We start from the raw sequence: 5,870 nt of genomic DNA, 5'->3' as shown, positions 1-5,870 counted from the left end.
TTTGTCAGTCCTTGTATTGCTCCACTTTGTGAATGGTCAGTTTATGATAATAATATGGGTAGTTACCATTTTCCAACAATTACTTCTATATTACTGAGTGTAGATAAATACAAAGTAAATCCTCCCACAGAAAAATATCTATATAATAAGACAGATTGGAAGCAGTATTGTGAGCTTTCAAAAGACTTTTTTAGTAATGTAAATATGGTTGATAAAGACCCTTTACAAGTATATAATCTTTTCTGTGATAAACTTAACTTGTTAAAAGATACATGCATTCCTAAGTTTGTTCGAACATCTAATTATAAAAGTAAACTTCCTGTACCATGGTGGAATGATAAGTGTAAACAAAGTGTTATTAATTCCTATGAGGCACTAAAATATTATAGGAAGAATCCTGCTATTGAAAATTTCATTCATTACAAGAGGTTAGATGCAGTAAAGAAAAAGACAATTGCTGAGGAAAGGAAAAATGGATGGAATAATTTATGTAATAGTTTCAATAGGACAACTCCCATTAGCAAAATTTGGAATCAAATTAAAATGTTTAAACACAGTAGAAAGATTAATAATAAGTCATATTCTGATACATTCATTAATTCCTTTTTAGATAAATTGTCAGATAAGGGCCTAGAGGTCCCTAACTTAGAAAAATATTTTAATATTCATAATGATAATGAAAATACGAAATTTCTCTTAGAAAAGTTTTCATTTCAGGAATTTTCTGCATCTTTAAATTCACGTAAAGATACAACACCTGGATTAGATGGTTTTCCTTATATTTTAATTAAAAAACTTCATCAGTCAGTCCAAAAACTTTTCTTAGACATTCTTAATAACTTATGGATTGAACAGATTATTCCTGAGTCTTGGAAAACTCAATGTGTAATACCTATTTTAAAGACAGATAAGCCTCCTGATAATGCTAATTCCTACCGACCTATTTCATTATCATCTTGTCTAGGTAAAATATTTGAGAACATGATAAAAACTCGGCTTGATTGGTTTGTTGAACACAATGACATACTGCCAAATGTTCAATATGGCTTCAGACGAGGGCGAAGTTGTGCAGACAGCTTTGTTTCACTTGTCTCCGATCTGAAACATGCGAAAAATAGTAAGTCAAGTGTAATATGTGTGTTTTTAGATGTTCAAGGAGCCTTTGATAGTGTACAACCAGGAATTTTAGTTAAAACTCTATCAAAACTTGGTATACCCGGTCTTATATGTAAATGGATCTTTAATTTTTTAAATAATAGAACTTTATATGTTAGACATAATAATATTATTCATGGACCTAGAACTGCGTCAAAAGGCACAATGCAAGGGGCAGTATTATCCCCTTTACTTTTTAATCTTTACTGTAGCGAAATTTGTAAATATGTAAATAATCCTGATGTAAATGTACTGCAATTTGCAGATGATCTTATTTTTTACTGTAAAAATAGACATTTGGAACAAGCTGCATGTATCTTAAATGATGCTCTAACGAAATTACATATATATTATAATAATTTGGACCTCAAAATTAATACTTCTAAAAGTAGAGTTATAGTTTTTGGCCAGGATTCACCTAGAACTAATATAACATTTAACAATGAAATTATTCCTCAAACAGATAGATATAAGTTTTTAGGCATAATTGTAGATAAGAAACTTTCTTTCGAGTATCATTTAAGATACATTGCCCAAAATTCCCTAAAGGGTCTCAACATACTGCGATGTTTAGCCGGTGTTTCATGGGGTGCAGACCCTAAAACCCTTACAATTTTGTACAAATCTATTGTGCGAAGTCACTTTGACTATAGTTGCCTTGCTTATATTAATATTAACAGTTAGTTTGTAGATAGATTAGATGTAATACAAAATAAGGGTCTTAGGATCATATCAGGTGCTATGTGTTCTACACCTATTAGAGCTATGGAAGTAGAAACAGCAATAATGCCATTATCACTCCGCAGATTACTTTTAGCTCAACGCTTTTGTTTAAAATTATTATCCTCTGACAATCAACTAGTAATGAAGAAAATTTTGCCTTACGCTGTTCAATCTAGTGCTCCTGAGATAACCGGTGAGGATCTTCTTTGCCATCAATATCCAGAACTTTCCCAAATACTCCTGAGAATAAAAAACAACTTTAGTAAAGTATTTTCTGATTCTTTATGGCCATGCTATTCAACACAATTTCATATTTTATTCCAACTACCAAGATCTATTGATGCTTCAGTTTGCACCAATCAAGACCTTCTTAATTTTTTAGATCACAATAGGGAATATTATAAAATATATACTTATGGGAGCAAAGGAGAGTCTCATGTTCGTAGTGCTGTTTATGACCCTCAGATTAATTTTGTACAAAGTTTTGTGTTAGATAATAGTTCTAGTATATTTACTGCTGAGGCATATGCAGTTTTAGAAGCATTAAAGCACATTGAGTCTTTAGAAAAGTGTAAATATTTCTTAATCCTTACTGATTCTCTAAGCTTAATCAATAGTTTAAAAGGTTTAAATATCAACTTTAAATCAAATTACTTGCTTTTAAAAATTAAAACTCTTATAAATAGTCTAAGTAGTATAGGAAAAGAAGTATTTTTTATGTGGATTTTTTCGCATAGAGGCATTAGTGGAAATGAAATTGCTGATAAAGCTGCATATAATGGAACTAATTCAATAGATGTAAGTATTGTGGTTAAGACTCCTTTTACTGATTATTATACTGACATCAATAAGGATATAAATGAAGTATGGAGAAGATTTTGGAAAAAAGACCAAGAACAGAAAGGAAAATGGTATGGAAGCATACAAACGGACTTACCTAGAAAATCCTGGTATTATCAGCTAAAGATTGCGAGTAGAGACTTCATTACAACACTGAACAGACTCAGGTTTGGGCATAACACCGCTCCCGCTCATTTGAGTAGACTCAACATAATTGAAGATGCGACATGCACTGCTTGTCGAAAGTTTCCAGGAACACCAGAACATATTATATTTACTTGTGAAGAATATAACCTCCAAAGACTAATACTTGCAAGCGAGCTTTGTGACATAAATGATGAAATGTCAACAAATATTGAATCCCGCCGCCTCAACGTATTGCTGCAAAGAAAAGACTGCTTTATGCCGCTATATAAATATATTAAAAATACCATTGGAAAAATATGAGAAAAACAGAAGATATGATAACAAATAAACAAAGGAAAATATATATATATCAAAATGAAGATTTGGCACAAAGGCTAGAGGGCCATGCCATTAAAAATTATAAAAAAAAAAAAAATAAGTTAAGATTTAAGGTTAAGTTGAATTAAGTTCATTATTTTAAGAAACGTGAGGTAAAGCAATAGCTTTAAATGTTGTTTCTCTTTCAGGTAAGTTAAATAAAAGTTTTGTGATAAGTATGTTATGTAAAAGTTTTGTTAAGAAGTGATTTAATAAATAAACCTCCACTCTTTCAGAGCAACACATGTGGTTCTAGGTTTACCTCCATATCCAAGGATAATTAACACATTATAAAACAACATTTTTATAGCTGGTTACAAAGAATAATGGAAAAATTAAGATTCGAGTTCATGGTGAAAGCCAGTGACGATGTAAAAACGAGATCATTTGCGTAACGTCAATCACGGATATAGAAGGCCACACCTATGCGATCCCAGAAAGGTTACAACCTGTTAAATTACATGATAAGATAACACAAACCCAAAGTAAGTAAAAACTACATTACAAAAACGACATGAAAAGCGACAGGTCTGGATATCTGTGAACCCAGAGATGAAGGCTATTTATTGTGATGAAGATGGAAATAAACAATTTATGGGATACATATTGGAGGAACAAACAAAACTTCAAAGTTCTACTACAGAATTGTCAGAAAAATCTCTTGTTAGAATCATGGAAAACCTCTCTGAAGTAAAGAAAGATTCACCAATATCTTTTAAAATGGCGAAAGTTGCAGAAAAAATTGTTATAGATAAATTCAATAGCAAGATTACTAATGTGTCGCAGTGGATGACTATATTTGAAGCAGAATGTGCACGTTTGGAAATCGAAGAAGATGTAAAGAAAATTGAAGTTGTAAATAACCTAAATATTTATAGAATATTCGTGTTGAGAGTCTCAACACGAATATTCTATAAATTCGTGCCAGTTCATGCCAGTCTCAACGTGAGACTGGCATAGCTCTATGCTCATAAAGCACTCAATAAATTCGAAATAGACAATGTGGAAAAAAAAACTTTTGTGAAACATTCGCAGATAAAGGTTGGTCACCGATCAGGTATGCAATGTTATTTAAATATAAACAGGGTTCGTTATTAGAATACGCAATAAAAAAGAGAGACTACTCTTAGAAATAAACAAGACCATTGATAAAGTCACCCTTATTGATTTAATTGCAACAGGATTACCAAACTTTATTGCTGATAAGATTGATAGAAATAGTTTAAAAGAAACTAAAGACTTGTTCAAAAATTTAAGGTGTTTATAGCATATGGTAAACAAAAAAGATTTTGATAAAAAGATAGGAACTTTGGAAAGTAAAATTAAAGACAAAAATGTTAAGCTGTCGGTTAGTCCATGTGAAATTTGTTAAAAAGAGAATAAAGGTGTACGCTACCATCCTGAATCCCAGTGCTGGTTCAAAATTAAAACTAATGATAAGCCAAAAGAAGACCAGATAAGAAGTGTTAATAATTCGGAATTGCAGATAGAATTAAATGAAATTGATCCAAAAAACTAATAATGCCTCCAGTAATAAAAATTAAATTACTAATAAATTACACTTTGGAAACAACAGGAATCTATGATTCAGGATCTAATGTGTTTTTAATAAATTCAAGGTTATTATCTTTAACAAAAATACCTACTTATGATAAAAAGGCAGGCTTAAAAACAGCTAATGGCGTTAAAAAGTCGATAGGAATGGTAACTCTAAAAAATAAAATTTTCGAAATAGAAAATCAGAATTATATATTTGTAATAGATGAATACAACTTTGACTATGACTTAATTGGGTTAGACTGTATACAAAAATAATTTTCGTTACAAGCATCCCATCCCATCCCATATCAAAAAGTCCACCATCTTGGATTTCAAAAAGGATGGCTTTTTCGTAACCAGCACCCCAATTTAACTCAAAATTGACACCCATATCAAATTGAAAGAATATGACATCCGCCATCTTGGATTTCAAAAAGGATGGCTTTTTCGTAACCAGCACCCCAATTTAACTCAAAATTGACACCCATATCAAATTGAAAGAATATGACATCCGCCATCTTGGATTTCAAAAAGGATGGCTTTTTCGTAACTAGCACCCCAATTTAACTCAAAATTGACACCCATATCAAATTATAAGAAAATGACGTCCGCCATCTGATTGCCTAAACACTCATACGATGTCTTTTTAAAACACTTTCAAAATGTCCACCACCTTGTTCAATACATTTTAATGTCCTTTTTCTTAATTGATGTTTAAATTTAGAAAGCCCTTCAGTGTCATTTCTCACTATTTGAAAAGCGTTCACTATCCTATTTTTAGGTCCTCGGCACTTGTAGTGTCATTAAAATAAACTAATGATTTAATTCGTCCCCACAAAAAAAGTCAAGAGGCGTCAAATCAGCTGATCTGGGGGGCCACTGGACAGGGCCGCCGCGACCGATCCAGCGCTCTCCATACTCTTCATCAAGGTGCTGCCGAACACTTCTAGTGATTGGGCAGTGGCACCTTCGCGCATCGTGTTGCTAGAAAACCTCTTGTAAATGAATAAAAGGAACGTCTTCTAGCAGCGTAGGTAGAGTTTCTCGTAAAAACAGTAGATATGCGTCTGCTGTTATTCTTGGTAAGAAGACTGGCCCCAATATGTGTG

The 5,870-nt window shown here is 32.2% G+C and overlaps 1 long non-coding RNA gene across 1 annotated transcript; it reads right to left on the bottom strand.

The window, feature by feature from the left end:
• Positions 1-458: 458 nt before the first annotated feature.
• On the bottom strand, positions 459-2,922 carry LOC124641284. The gene is made up of 3 exons (XR_006985656.1): positions 2,816-2,922; positions 2,041-2,118; positions 459-1,098 (listed from the first exon to the last, which is right to left on the bottom strand). It is a non-coding gene; the product is annotated as an uncharacterized LOC124641284 (long non-coding RNA).
• Positions 2,923-5,870: the final 2,948 nt, after the last annotated feature.

This window comes from Helicoverpa zea, chromosome 22 (assembly GCF_022581195.2).
Source record: "Helicoverpa zea isolate HzStark_Cry1AcR chromosome 22, ilHelZeax1.1, whole genome shotgun sequence".
Classification (NCBI taxonomy): Eukaryota; Metazoa; Arthropoda; class Insecta; order Lepidoptera; family Noctuidae; genus Helicoverpa; species Helicoverpa zea.
Note: the sequence above shows the minus strand (reverse complement) of the source record. Positions and strands in the feature narration are given on the sequence as shown.